This window comes from Punica granatum, chromosome 7 (genome assembly GCF_007655135.1).
Source record: "Punica granatum isolate Tunisia-2019 chromosome 7, ASM765513v2, whole genome shotgun sequence".
In the NCBI taxonomy this organism is placed as follows: Eukaryota; Viridiplantae; Streptophyta; class Magnoliopsida; order Myrtales; family Lythraceae; genus Punica; species Punica granatum.
The window spans coordinates 5,418,529-5,419,870 of NC_045133.1; the positions used below are offsets into that span (position 1 = coordinate 5,418,529).

The following is a 1,342-nucleotide window of genomic DNA, read 5'->3' on the forward strand; positions in this document are numbered from 1 at the left end:
AAAGAGAGAGAGTAAAGTTCAACCCTGTGGCTGTGTGAGCTGAGCTTGGAAATCCCTAATGTGCTCTGTCCATTCCCCTCCATCTCCGACTCTCCAAGGCTGCCCAGTCGCTTCAATCTCCGACTCTCCTTCGAGCTCTCTAGCACACCGCTCGAGGTTTCCTTTTCTCTTCCTCTTCTCCAAAACCCTAGCAGTCGGCGGTTGCTTCCTCTGGCCTCTGGTACGAATCCATCCTTAGCGCACTCTCTTTCTCGGCGGCGCCTCCTCTGTGCTAATCTATCCTCTGCGTGCAATCTGCTGCATCAGTTGGACAGACATTTAAGTCGAGAAATTCTCTTGAACTCAAACCACAAGCATCCATGTTCTTCTCCACAAATTGCTCAATCTCCACCCCATGTTTAGTATCAGATGCAGCAGATTCTGGAGATATGGAATCATCCATCAGATTGATGTTTACTGATCCAACTCCGCTAGCTGAATGAAATTTGTCCACATAAGATCCAAGAATCTTCCCGTTGCCTGAGCAGCCATCGACTCTTCTATTCTCGGAGTCAGTGGTACCAGATGAAGAATCCTGGACAAGACTATGAGGTTTGCTTATTTTCATTTTATTCATACCAACAAACTGATGAAAGTTGATTAGGAGTGAATCTGTGCTCATCTGGTATGAACTCCCCACTTCTCGAATACCCCTAATTAGCTGTCCGTCCTCATTAATTTGAGGGCTTCGCATTGAATTCACAAAGCCCAAGTTTGACCAAATATTGCTTGCCGCTGAAGGGAAAGCTGGGGCTCATTGTGGTTTCTATGGGAGATTTCTACTCCGAAAATTTTCCTGCTTGTCTGCAACTCTGAGCTATGGTGGTCAGATAAGAGAGATACGGGATCCATTTCACCATGTAAACTTTGACCAGAGAAGCTCCCATCGTTAGTTGGTTGCACTGAAAGACGGAGATTAGCCAACTCAAAACCATCAGCATGAGTTGAAAAATAGAAAAACAAAAGCTTGCAGCAGAAAAATGAATCGTGATATGCAAAGAACCTAGAAGCAAAGAGACTGGCTCAAGCAAGAGAGCACATAAATGATCTTGATCCTATCCTAACGATGTATCATCCCCAAAGATGAAAGGAAATGAAATTTAACAGTCTTGAGAGTGTTAAGCAACCCTCTCTCGTGGAAGCTTGCTTGCGAAGATGCAGAAAAATTCTTCCTGTACTCTAGTCTTGTTGCTTGAGAAAGATTGCAGGGGCGCAGTTAGTGCCCTTCCTTCAGCAGGCTCCGCCCTATCAACTCTATTAATCTCTTTTTTCAAATGGATATTTAGGGATCTCTCTTGATCAA

At 44.6% G+C, this 1,342-nt stretch overlaps 1 long non-coding RNA gene across 1 annotated transcript; it reads left to right on the forward strand.

Annotated features, from left to right (window-relative positions):
• On the forward strand, positions 1-1,342 carry LOC116213357. The gene is made up of 2 exons (XR_004158071.1): positions 1-220; positions 307-1,342. It is a non-coding gene; the product is annotated as an uncharacterized LOC116213357 (long non-coding RNA).